We start from the raw sequence: 12,727 nt of genomic DNA on the forward strand, positions 1-12,727 counted from the left end.
TCAAGCTCGCAAGCGGTCTATTTCTTCGGCCTATGCCCGCAGCTGGCAAAGAACAAATCATTAAGAAACTTCAGACTGCCCAAACACAGCAGTCAGACTCATATTTGGAAAAACAAAATATGAAAGCGCCAAACCCCTAAGAGAAAAACTACACTGGCTCCCACTAAAGGAACTAATTGCGTTCAAAGTTTGCACCCTAGTCCACAAGATCGTTCATGGTGAAGCCCCGATCTATATGTCAGACCTCATAGACCTGCCAACTAGGAACACAAAAAGATCAGCACACAAATTCCTGAATCTCCACTACCCCAGCTGCAAAGGACTTAGTATAGATCCACATATGCATCCAGCTTCTCCTACATAAGCACGCAACTATGGAACGCACTACCAAAGGCCATAAAAACAATGCACGACCTATTAATCTTCCGAAAACTGACCTATTCAAGAAGGCATATCATAACTACCCATCCTAAAGACTTGACAACTAGACTTTACATGAACTAGACAAAACCGAACTCTTTACACTTGACTGATAACCTTCGCTGCTACTAATGAATGTTACGAAATATGCAGTACCACTTTCTCATGTCGGAAATGAACTTTCTATAGTTGATTACCTAACATGTTATAAGTTACTCTATCACTCAGGAACTTCAATGCAATACCACTGTGTATTCTGCTTTACCATGTATGCGCCTTAATGCAATACCATTTGTAATTCTCTATCCGGAAATGGTGATTGCCATTACGGCATAATGTAAACCACATTGAGCCTGCAAATTGGTGGGAAAATGTGGGATACAAACGCTACAAATAATAATAATAATATATTTGAAGGTTTGGATCCCTTTAGCGCTTCGGTGGAAAGCATCCTTGATTTTCTGCAGCAGGGGGTGCACAAGGGCTTAGTTCTGGGCTCTTTGAAGGTCCAGGTGGCGGCCTTGGCCTGCTTCCGAGGGCGCTTATGCAGTTGTTCGTTGGTGGCTCACCCGGATATGGTCCATTTTCTGAAAGGAGTGGGTCATCTTCGACCACCCTTCCGGGATCCCTTCCCTGACTGGGATCTCAATCTGGTGCTTGGAGCGCTTTAGCGTCCTTCCTTTGAGCCTTTTTGTCAGGCTTCCATGCAGGATCTTACTCTGAAGGTGGTATTTTTGGTGGCTATCGCTTTGGCCCATCGCATTTCTGTTCTCCAGGCGCTCTCTTGCAGGGACCCCTTTCTCCTTTTTTCGGAGGAGTGATGTCACTACGAACAGTGCTGTCTTTTCTGCCCAAGGTGGTCTCGGAATTTCATCTTAATCAGTCTGTAGAGCTGCTTTCCTTTTGTCAGCAGGACGTGGGGAGCTGGTATGTGTCCTTGCGGCTTCTGGATGTTTGAAGAGTTCTTATCCGGTATCTGGAGGTGACTAATGAGTTTCGTCGCTCGGATAGATTTGTTTGTTTTGTTCGGTAAACAGAAGTTGGGCCTAATGGCCTCCAAAGCATCCATTTCCCGCTGGTTGAAGGAGGCGGTGTCATCTACCTACCTCCTTGCAGGGAAGGTTTTGTCTTTGGGTTTGAAGGCCACTTGACTAGGCGTGTGGCGATGTCGTGGGCAGAGACGTCTTTGTCTTCTCCATTAGACATTTGCAGGGCGGTGACGTCGTTGCAGTCTTTCAGCAAGCATTCTAGCGTGGATGTTGCTGCACGGTCAGATGCATCCTTTGAGGCGGCGGTCTTAAGAGCAGCAGGGCTGATGTCCCATCCTCACAGGGATTGCTTTTGAATAACCCATTTATCCTGGAATAGTGGGATAGAATGTAATGGAAGGAGAAATTAGGTCTTACCTGATCATTTTCTTTCCATTAGTTCTTCACACTATTCCAGGAGCCCTCCCGGTGTTTTCGGTCTATTTTGCTTCTGACTGCTCTACTCACTGTTCTGGATCCTGTCGTTTTTTGGGGTTTTTTTGCCTCCCGCTCAGTTCTGGTTTTTCTATCTCCACCTGCTGGTCAATGGCCATAACTACCCACTTGTCCTGGAATAGTGTGAAGAACTAATGGAAAGAAAATTATCAGGTAAGACCTAATTTCTCCTTCCTCCAGGCAAGGGAAAGAGAAATCTGTCACTTCCTCTGACAGAGGTAAGGGCTCTCCTCAGGTTCCACATGTGGCCGCAGCGCACCCCCCCCCCTAAAGAGTCTCAGCACAGCTAAAGCTTGCTGAAAAAACAAGAGGCTTGCCACTCCAGAACCCTCTGAGGTTCCTTCTAAACAGGCAATTTCACCAACTGTGTCCATGCCCCTTCCTGAGTTTTCTCCTTCAGCTGCACCTATGCCCATTACAACAACTTTTCATCAACTCCCATCAGTTCTGCAGAGCAGTGCTTTTCTCTTGCACCCACCTCCCCTCTCTGCCTCCTGTTCTTGTATGACCAGAGCCACCCTCAGCCTTCTACCTCTCAAGGTCTCTGTTCCTCAGGACTCCTATGCTCAGCCTCCAGACCCACTTGCCATCTCAGATTGGGGTCCATCTGCTCCTCTCTTTAGCACCCCTCAGCTTCTACAGAAGTCTGGTCAGATGAAGAGCAAACCCACATTTTGTACCGCTTTCCTCCCGTGCTGCTTCCCACCTCAGGTGTTACGGAGTACGCCTAGCCTAAGTTCCTTCAAAATGTTGCCTCACCTAGCTGAACACACTGACTTGGAAGTCCTTTTTGTTTGCCATTCTTCGATCTTGCAAGGCTCAGTCTCCAAAGAGCTCATTGTGCTCCCAGTCCACCAAGTTTTACAAGATCTCCAGCTTTTCAACTGGCAGAAGCCTCACTCTGTTTCCACTACCTCCAAATGCTTGGAGCGCAAGTACCAGGTGCAGATGGATCCAGGCCATGATTCCCCACAGCTCCCGCACGGAGTCTGCTATAAAGAAGGCCAAGTCTGCTAGGACCCTATTCACTGTCCTTCTGGGCAAGGAACTCCGCCTCGTAGACTCTGTGGGCCGCAAAATATATCAGGGCACCATGTTGGCCTCAAAAATCATAGCTCATTAGCTACAGCTCTTGCCCTTCCAGCATTATGTCCTCCAACAGCTGGAAAGGGCCTCTCCTGCTAGTACTGCATGTTGCCCTTCAGGAATCAACATATCACAAAGATCAATTATGATGTTTATGATATTGTCTCCAGGATGGTGGTGTTGGGGCATTGCTGCTCTTTACACTGCGTGGCTCAAAGCCTCTGATCTGAGAGATGATCTTCATGACTGTTTGGCCAACACACCCTGTCTCGGGACAGCCTTTTTGGAGAGGAAGCGAAGGAGTCTGTCTCAACTCAAATGATTCCACTGCAATATGTGAAATGTCTGCTCATCAGCTGGACCAACCGTAGCAGTACTGCAAATCCTCCTCCAGTTACCGCTCGTCTTATCAGCAGCAATTTTTCTAACTGTATTACCTGTGCAGATGCTTCATACACTACATCAGAAACAATTTGCAGTGCCTCCAGCAAACATCATATTCTGCTAAGCAGAGACCAAGAGAAAGGAAGCAGTCTTCTGCTCAACTGCCTTCCCTCAAGTCCACTCTGTTTTTGACCTGTCATCTGGGAGGTTATTTCAACCCTGCTTTGCAGTAGTAGTAGTAGCAGCAGCACACCTGTGCAGGAAGGGCCCACTTCATCTTCTTATATCTGGCCGATTAGGTACTCTCTGCCCCCTCTAGGGCACCATCCAAGATACTATGACCATCCTCCAGAACCTTGGACTCATGACAAGTAATCCCATATTTCAATATGCTCCCTAACCATTATCTACTACTTATCACTTCTAAGCACAGCTAGACACCTCTGCTACACATGCCTACCTTACATCCAAGTGCTGGCTGCCCACAGCGACAAAGTGTGACCACTTCTACTCGGCACTGAACACGTCATCATATTCTCTGTCTCCTGGTATACATGGCTACCACTGTCTTCCTAGTTCCTCATGCAGTCCTTCACTTGCAGCCTCTGCAGTGGCACCATTAATAGCAATGCTTCTGTACAGGGCCGGTGCCACCTTGGACATCTGCAGACACAAGGAATCTGGTTGCCTAACAAAGCCCAACTCCACATCAATCATCTGGAGTTAGGAGCTGTTTTCTATGCCTTCCAGGCATTCCAATCCTGGCTGCATCACAAGCAGATCCTTGCCTAGAGGCACAGCCAAGTCACCATGTTTTTACATCGACAAGCAGAGCGGCTCAGCATCACTTTGCCTTTGCAAGTAGGCTTCCCATCTGTGGCGTCTTGCATAGCCCTTCACACCAATCTTCAAGTCCAGAAAGCAACAGGCCAATCGAACCGCAAACTCTAATGTGGAACAGAAACAAGTAGATTAGATGAACGGTCATACCAAGTCTTTTTATGATACAAAACCTAAAATGCACAACAAAGGCTGTGTATCGCCCATGCAAAACAGCTTGATATGCAAAATAACTTAAATGTGACATAAGACAGTTGTGTTAAAAATGTGAGATGTACACCAATATCAAATAAAACACAGACTTAAAAGCAAAGACAGTAATTAATCCCTGCTAAAAAAAAAAAGTAAAATAAAAGTACTGAGACAGAATTGTGTCCTGACAAGACTCCAGTAATTAAGCATGCAGTGCTTAGACAATAAATTTACACAATGTGTAATTGTATGGAGAACCATCCAGTGGCAAAGCATAACGTACAGCAGCAGCATCAATAGAAATAAGACACCTTACCTAAGTGGTGTTGAACAGTCACATCACCGCCTTAATTAGACTGGAAAAAGAGAAACCAAAAACATGAGCCAACCAAGTATTAGAAAAAATGAATTTGTGTTTGTGGTTTGATGTCCTTTTGCTATCAGTAAAGGGCTACAAAAAAAAAAAAAAAAGAGAGAGAGCTTACCTGCATATACTTTAAAAACCACATGATGGCAGCGTACGCCTTCACAGATGGCAATGAGTCAACAGCCAGTGTTGTCTTGAAAAAACGGAAGCTACTCATATACTGAAGCAAAGTTCAAGGATCAAACAAAGTCACTAAAAATGAAAAAGTAACAAAAATATATTACTTATAAAAGCTGTGTTAAAAATAAATAGCATTGAGAAACTATATATAAAAAAAGGTGCCAGCAATCAAAAATCATCTTAAAACAATCCTAAACGTGTGAATACAAAAGGCAAGCTGCAGGAAAAAAAAAAACTTAATATCACTCAATGTAAAAAAGCTAATTTACAAAATAAGAAACTAAAGTCATGACTAATGATATCAGTGTGTTTCACTGATGTCATGTGTTCCATCCCTAACTAAGCTGACTAGTGAATGACAACTGTAGAGGCTGTAAAATTATGACTGAGACAGTCCAAATAACCAAATAAAAATGCTGAAAACAAAATGCTAAAAAAGGTAAGTATGCTTAAAGAAAAAAAAAGGGGGGAAGAGAAATGCAAAATAAATATACTCTATAAGAAATCGCAAGGTGTCTTAATTATACTGAGCCTTTTAAAACACACTTATACACTATTAATAAAAAATGGTTACAAAAAACCAGACATTGGATTCCTTTAGTTCACAAGGAGCCAAAGTGTCCAAGTCGAAGATAAATCTTTGTTCAAGTCTAAGGTGATGAATATCAACTGTAATACCTTTCCAGGATTTTAGTTGTCAAATTTGTGACCTTTGGTGACAGAATGCTCAACCAGAAGTTTTTCTCTGATCTTTCTTTTAAGTATACTTCTATGCTTCTAACATTTAGTCGTCTTTTTGTTTTTCCAATATATGCTAATCCACAAGGGCTTAAAGCAGCATATACCACATTTCCAGTTGGAAAAATGTCCTTGCCAGAAGATGGTGTCACAAAATTATCAGTTTTCATATTAATTGGACATACTGAACAAGAGCCACAGCGGAAGTGTCCCAAGGGTAGTTTTCTCATATCAGTTATATTTCTTAGAGGAGCAGAGACGGTACAACTACTACAACTACAACAACTTATCATTTCTAAAGCGCTACTAGACGTACGCAGCGCTGTACACTTGAACATGAGACAGTCCCTGCTCAACAGAGCTTACAATCTAATTAGGACAGACAAACAAGAGATAAGGGAATATTAAAGTGACTTGAGGAGAGGAGGGTAGGTGGAGGTGAGTGGTTACGAGTCAAAAGCAGTGTTAAAGAGGTGGGCTTTCAGTCTAGATTTAAAGGTGGCCAAGGATAGGGCAAGACGTAGGGGCTCAGGAAGTTTATTCCAGGCGTAGGGTGCAGCGAGACAGAAGGCGCGAAGTCTGGAGTTGGCAGTAGTGGAGAAGGGAACATAAGAAGGATTTATCCATGGAGCGGAGTGCACGGGAAGGGGTGTAGGGAAGGACGAGTGTAGAGAGATACTGGGGAGCAGCAGAGTGAGTACATTTATAGGTTAGTAGAAGAAGTTTGAACAGGATGCGAAAACGGATAGGGAGCCAGTGAAGCGACTTGAGGATAGGGGTAGTATGAGTAAAGTGACCCTGGCGGAAGACGAGACGGGCAGCAGAGTTTTGAACCGATTGGAGAGGGGAGAGGTGACTAAGTGGGAGGCCAGCAAGAAGCAGATTGCAGTAGTCTAAACGAGTGGTGACAAGGGTGTGGATGTGGGTTTTGGTAGAGTGCTCGGAAAGAAAGGGGCGGATTTTACGGATGTTGTAAAGAAAGAAACGGCAGGTCTTGGCAATCTGCTGGATATGAGCAGAGAAGGAGAGAAAAGAGTCAAAGATGACCCCAATTTCTCTCACATTTATAAGCTGCTATCACATCTTTATCACAAATGGTTTCAGCCCCTGTACTGTATACCAATGTTTTGTAAGAATTTTAATAATGGGATTTGACAAGTGAGTAAAGGGCAATGTACAGACAGCCTTATTATTTGCAGGTTTCAACAGATCTACTCTTGAACAGTTAGAGGCTTTCTGATAACTTTCTCAATACATACCTTGGGATAACCTTTTTCACTAAACCATTGTTTCATATCGTAAGAATGTTTCTTATGTGTATTAGGATCTGCATAAATTCTCTTTAAAGGTAAGAACTGACTAGGGAAAATTATTTTTGAGTGAGGAACTATTACAACTTCTGAAATCAAGACATTTAACACCTATTGATTTTGGATGAAATACCTGTAGTGAACATATCACCATCTATACAAATATTAATATCCAGGATACATTTCTTATCATAGTTCATCTTGAACTTAGGATCAAGGCCATTAAGCCAATCATAAAATTTCTCAAGCTCACTTATTGTGCCTTTCCATGTGAGAAATACATCATCTATGTATCTTTTCCATAGGTGTACATAGTTGTAAAAAGTATGGTCAGAAAGGTATTACCCATATAGGGGCCCTTTTACAAAGGGCTGTGGTAGTGTAGACGCGTGTTTTTGGTGCACGCAGAATCATTTTTCAGCGCACCTGTAAAAAATGCCTTTTTAAAATTTTTGCCAAAAATGGACATGTGGCAAAATGAAAATTGCCGCGCATCCATTTTGGGTCTGAGACCTTACCGCCAGTCATTGACCTAGCAGTAAAGTCTCACATGGTAACCGGGTGGTAATGACCTGTGCGATTACTGCAAGAGCCATGTGGTAGCTGGGCTGTAATTCCATTTTGGTGTTCATTGGGCATGCGTAGACGCTTATGCGGCTTAATAAAAGGGCCCCATTGAGATTTGCCAGGGTCATCCACATGGTGGCTCATATGGCTGTTGATAAAATTTACCATTAAATGACTTTTAAGGAACAAGTCTCTATTAGCAATAGTTTCTCTTGCAATATCAATTGCTTCCCTATATGTTGAGGAGTAGCCACCGCACATTCAGCAGAAGATTTCAGTGTATTATCTACAATGACACCTAGCTCTGTTTCTTGGTTGCTGACCCCCAAGGTGGACGCTAGCATCAGGTATCTATGATTTGGATTAGTCTTTTCAATGTGCATCACCTTGCATTTGTCCATATTAAATTTCATCTGTCATTTGGATGCACAGTCTTCCAATTTCCTAAGGTCTTCCTGCAATATGTCACAGTCTGTATGCGTTTTAACAACCTTGAATAATTTTGTGTCGTATGCAAATTTAATCATCTTGTTCCTATTTCCATATAATTTGTGTTTAACATCATTTTTATTGAATGCTAAATAATAAGCACATTACAAAGGCAGATTTTATTTCAGCACTTTAAACCAACTCCCTCCCCCCCCCCCCCCCCATACAACTTGAACAAACTCAAGTCTAAATGTTTAATAAGTAACTTCATGCCCAGGAAGACAAATTGTTAAATAGCACTGATCCCTGTGACACTCCACTATTCACCCTCCTCCATTGAGAGAAATGACCATTTAACCCTACCCTCTCTTTTCTGGCCAATAACCAATTCCTAATCCACACGAGAACATTGCCTCCTATCCCATGTTGGCCACTATAGCTCTTTAAAAATGTATTTTACATTTAATGGTAAATTTTATCAACAGATAAAAGGGATGGCCATGGAAGCTACCATGGCACCATCCCTGACTAATCTCTAAATGGGTAGCTTTGAGAAAATACCTTTCTGACCATATTTTTTTGCAACCATGTATGCATATGGAAAGGCTATATAGATGTGTTTTTTATTTGGAAAGGCACAATAAGTGAACTTGAGAAATTTTTGATTGGTTTAATGACTTTGATTCTAGTCTTAAGTTCCAGATAAGCTATGATAAGAAATGTATCCCATTCCTAGATATTAATATCTGTATAGATGGTGATAAGTTCACTACAGATATTTATTGAAAATCAACAGGTGTTAACAAATTCTTGATTTCAGAAGTTGTCATAGTTCTTCACTCAAAAATAATCGTCTATACAGTCAGCTCTTACATTTAAATATACTTTATTCAGATCCTAATACACATAACTGTTCTTATGGTATGAAACAACGGTTTAGTGAAAGGTTATCCCAGAGTATGTATTGAGAATGTTATCAGAAAGTCTCTAACTGTTCAAGAGCAGATTTGTTGAAATCTGCAAATAATAAGGCTGTCTGTATATTGCCCTTTACTCACTTGTCAAAGCCTATTGTTAAAATTCTTATAAAACATTGGCATATAGTACAAGGGCTGAAACCATTTGTGATAAAGATGTGATAGCAGCTTATAAACATGAGAGAAATTTAAGTGATCTGCTTGTACAGTCTCTGCTCTTCCAAGAAATATAACTGATATGAGAAAAGTACCCTTGGGACACTTCCGCTGTGGTTCTTGTTCAGTATGTCCAGTTAATATGAAAACTAATATTTTTGTGATGCCATCTTCTGGCAAGAAAGTTTTTTTGAGACATTTTTCCAACTGGAAATGTATACAGTGGTGGAAATAAGTATTTGATCCCTTGCTGATTTTGTAAGTTTGCCCACTGACAAAGACATGAGCAGCCCATAATTGAAGGGTAGGTTATTAGTAACAGTGAGAGATAGCACATCACAAATTAAATCCGGAAAATCACATTGTGGAAAGTATATGAATTTATTTGCATTCTGCAGAGGGAAATAAGTATTTAATCCCTCTGGCAAACAAGACCTAATACTTGGTGGCAAAACCCTTGTTGGCAAGCACAGCGGTCAGACGTCTTCTGTAGTTGATGATGAGGTTTGCACACATGTCAGGAGGAATTTTGGTCCACTCCTCTTTGCAGATCATCTCTAAATCATTAAGAGTTCTGGGCTGTCGCTTGGCAACTCGCAGCTTCAGCTCCCTCCATAAGTTTTCAATGGGATTAAGGTCTGGTGACTGGCTAGGCCACTCCATGACCCTAATGTGCTTCTTCCTGAGCCACTCCTTTGTTGCCTTGGCTGTATGTTTTGGGTCATTGTCGTGCTGGAAGACCCAGCCACGACCCATTTTTAAGGCCCTGGCGGAGGGAAGGAGGTTGTCACTCAGAATTGTACGGTACATGGCCCCATCCATTCTCCCATTGATGCGGTGAAGTAGTCCTGTGCCCTTAGCAGAGAAACACCCCCAAAACATAACATTTCCACCTCCATGCTTGACAGTGGGGACGGTGTTCTTTGGGTCATAGGCAGCATTTCTCTTCCTCCAAACACGGCGAGTTGAGTTCATGCCAAAGAGCTCAATTTTTGTCTCATCTGACCACAGCACCTTCTCCAAATCACTCTCGGCATCATCCAGGTGTTCACTGGCAAACTTCAGACGGGCCGTCACATGTGCCTTCCGGAGCAGGGGGACCTTGCGGGCACTGCAGGATTGCAATCCGTTATGTCGTAATGTGTTACCAATGGTTTTCGTGGTGACAGTGGTCCCAGCTGCCTTGAGATCATTGACAAGTTCCCCCCTTGTAGTTGTAGGCTGATTTCTAACCTTCCTCATGATCAAGGATACCCCACGAGGTGAGATTTTGCGTGGAGCCCCAGATCTTTGTCGATTGACAGTCATTTTGTACTTCTTCCATTTTCTTACTATGGCACCAACAGTTGTCTCCTTCTCACCCAGCGTCTTACTGATGGTTTTGTAGCCCATTCCAGCCTTGTGCAGGTGTATGATCTTGTCCCTGACATCCTTAGACAGCTCCTTGCTCTTGGCCATTTTGTAGAGGTTAGAGTCTGACTGATTCACTGAGTCTGTGGACAGGTGTCTTTCATACAGGTGACCATTGCCGACAGCTGTCTGTCATGCAGGTAACGAGTTGATTTGGAGCATCTACCTGGTCTGTAGGGGCCAGATCTCTTACTGGTTGGTAGGGGATCAAATACTTATTTCCCTCTGCAGAATGCAAATAAATTCATATACTTTCCACAATGTGATTTTCCGGATTTAATTTGTGATGTGCTATCTCTCACTGTTACCAATAACCTACCCTTCAATTATGGGCTGCTCATGTCTTTGTCAGTGGGCAAACTTACAAAATCAGCAAGGGATCAAATACTTATTTCCACCACTGTATGCTGCTTTATGCCCTTGCTGATAAGCATATATTGGAAAGGAGGCTAAGGGGTTCATTTTCAAAGCACTTAGTCTTACAAATTACATAGTAGCCTATGGAACTTTATAAGTCTAAGTTCCTTGAAAATACGCTTCTAAATGTTAGAATCATGGAGCATGAACGTACGCTTAAAAGAAATATCACAGATAATCCTCTGGTTGAGCATTCTGTCACCAAAGGTCGCAAATTTGAGGACTAAGTTATTTTGTGCACTATCTGTAGTAAATAAGTCCTGGAGTGGTGGTCCAGTTGATATACACTTCCTTAGACTTGAACAAAGGTTTATCTTTGGCTTGGGCACTTCGGCTCCTGGTGAACTAAATATGGAATCCAACATGTCTGGTTTTTTTGTTACCATTTTTTATTAATAAATTGTTAGAAATGTGTTTTTAAAGGCTCTGTATAATTAAGACACCTTGAGATCTCTTATTATTATTATTATTTATTGCATTTGTATCCCACATTTTCCCACCTCTTTGCAGGCTCAATGTGGCTTACAATACATCATGAATGGTGAAGATGTATAAGAAATAAACATTTAGTATTACATAGGATTTTGGGTAACATGATAATGGTACAGCATGATATTAGTATATTACTTTGTTTGCTTTTTGCTTCCCTTTTTTTATAGCATACTTACTTTTTTAGTGTTTTGTTTTTCAGCATTTTTTGTTTATTTGGACAGTCTCAGCCATATTTTTACAGCTTCTATAATCATGTCTAGTTATTTTTCATTCACTAGATGGCTTAGGGTTGGAACACATGATGACATTATTAGTTGCGATTTGTTTCTTATTTTGTATATTAGTTTTTACATTCTGAGCTATTTGAAGTTTTTTTTTTCTGGCAACTTGCCTATTTGCATTTTTAGGATTGTTTTAAAATTTTTGATTGGTTCCTTTTTTATCTTTCCGGCTCACTATTTATTTTTTAACTTGGTTTTTATAAGTAATATATTTTTAAGTTGATTTTAGCACAAGATATATTTCTATTTTTTAAATTTTCATTTTTAGTGATTTTTGTTTGACCATTGAACTTTGCTTCGGTATATGAGTAGCTTCTGTTTTTTTCAAGACAACAATGTCTATTGACTCTGCTGTCTGTGAAGGCACATGCTGCCATCATGTAGATTTTTTTTCAAGTATTTGTGTATAAGCTCTCTTCCCCCCACCCACCCCTTTTTTTACTGATTGCACTTGTGGTTTTGTCATTTTGCTAATTCATGTTTTTTAATACTTGTTTTGCTGATGTTTTTGGTTTTGTTTTTCTACTCTAATTAAGGTGGTGATGTTCCTATTCAACACCACTATGCTGCTGCTGTATGTTATACTTTGCCACTGGATGGTTCTCCGTACAATTACACATTGTGTAAATTTATTGTCTAAGCACTGCATGCTTAGTTACTGGATTCATGTCTTATCAGCAAGTCACTTCTGTCTCAGCACTTTTGTTATCTTTTTTTTTTTTTTTGAGTCATGGATTAATTACTGTTTGCTTTTACGTCTGTGTTTTGTTTAATATGGTGTGCATCACATTTTTAACATTCTGCCTGCTAATGTCACATTTAAGTTATTTTGCATGTCGTGGTACCTTATTTATTCATTTGTGTAATTTTAAATATATATAGCCTATGTTTTTATTTATATTAAATTTTTTTTAGCTCCTGATGTGGCCCTTGCATGGGTGAAACACAATCTGTTTTGGGGCATTTAAGGTTTTGTATCCCTAATAAAAGGTTTGAT

Source organism: Microcaecilia unicolor, chromosome 1, assembly GCF_901765095.1.
Source record: "Microcaecilia unicolor chromosome 1, aMicUni1.1, whole genome shotgun sequence".
In the NCBI taxonomy this organism is placed as follows: domain Eukaryota; kingdom Metazoa; phylum Chordata; class Amphibia; order Gymnophiona; family Siphonopidae; genus Microcaecilia; species Microcaecilia unicolor.